This window comes from Schistocerca cancellata, chromosome 1 (genome assembly GCF_023864275.1).
Source record: "Schistocerca cancellata isolate TAMUIC-IGC-003103 chromosome 1, iqSchCanc2.1, whole genome shotgun sequence".
Classification (NCBI taxonomy): domain Eukaryota; kingdom Metazoa; phylum Arthropoda; class Insecta; order Orthoptera; family Acrididae; genus Schistocerca; species Schistocerca cancellata.
In genome coordinates this window covers 732,663,874-732,665,147 of record NC_064626.1, presented here as the reverse complement: position 1 = coordinate 732,665,147, position 1,274 = coordinate 732,663,874, and positions in this window count along the sequence as shown.

The window sequence follows — 1,274 nt, the reverse complement described above, 5'->3', positions numbered from 1 at the left end:
TCTGCGCCGCTACCAACAGTGATGACTGTCGACCCGTCCCCACCAATACTATGGACGTCACGTCTCTCATCGCCACCGCGTCTGCCTTCATCCCTGGCCGCCAGAACTCCCTCCCGTCTTCCGACACAGAGGGACGGAAACGTAAACAACGTTCACCTAAACAGCGCATTAGGAGGCATCTTACGGTGACGGAACGAGAAAACTCACCTCCATCTGAGGCTTCAGAGGCCGTCCATCCAGACGAGGCTGAAGATAAGCTAATCTAACGCAACAATGACGACAACGCGACGCCAGATGTGGCTGCGCCGGTACCTACTCCGCCGGCTCATACAAGTGCTCTTTACCAATGGGCTCCTCCGTTACGACTGCCGCCGAGACGTCCTCCGCTCCTATTGACGAGGTAGAACATAAGAACGCCACAATGACAGCGACTTCGACGAGAACTCAAACCACACAGTGGAGACGGAATTACTCCAGACGGAGAACTAGTTACGCTGACGCCAACACACTCAGGTGGTGTACAGCATGGCTCGCCATTGCCTCTCTCCTCCTCACCTCTCACTGATGGAATTCCCTTTCACGGGTGAATTCGACTCCCAAACGTACCAAATAGCAAAGATCAACTCGAACAACATTAGCTCCCGAGTGAAAATTCAAGATCTGCGAGGGCATTAGACGTCGACATCGCACTACTACAGCAAGTCCACATGGCTACACTTCCTCACGTCGCGGGATATACCACTTATTCCACCTCTCGTGACCACCTCGGACATGACATAGCCATCTATGGCTGCGAAAGCATCCCTGTAGCACACGACACATGTCTTCCCAGACTCCACCCGCAGACACGACAGGGCACGACTCTAGAAAAATTGCATCCTTATTTCTTGGGCACTGCGACCACTACTTGCTTGGGGGTGATTTTATTAGTGTCCTGCACTCTTTGGATCTAATTCCCCACTATAACACAAGTCAAGAACTCCGCCTTGTCGTCTGTGATTTATTGCTCTGCGACACTTGGGAAGTTCGTCACTGCAACGCACCTGGACATGCTTACCAGGTGGGTCACTCCTCCAGCCGACTTCGCAGGATTTACGTCTCTCTGGAACTCACATCTGCACTCCAAGGGGCAGCACTTCGGCCCATGCCATTTTTGGACCTTTCTTGACGACTCGTGTTTGTGGTCTCTCCAAGAGACAGCACACTTTTCGTTGTCGTGCGCATGCGGACGACCTCCTCCTCTTCGTGGACTCGCAGACCGAAACACTAATTGT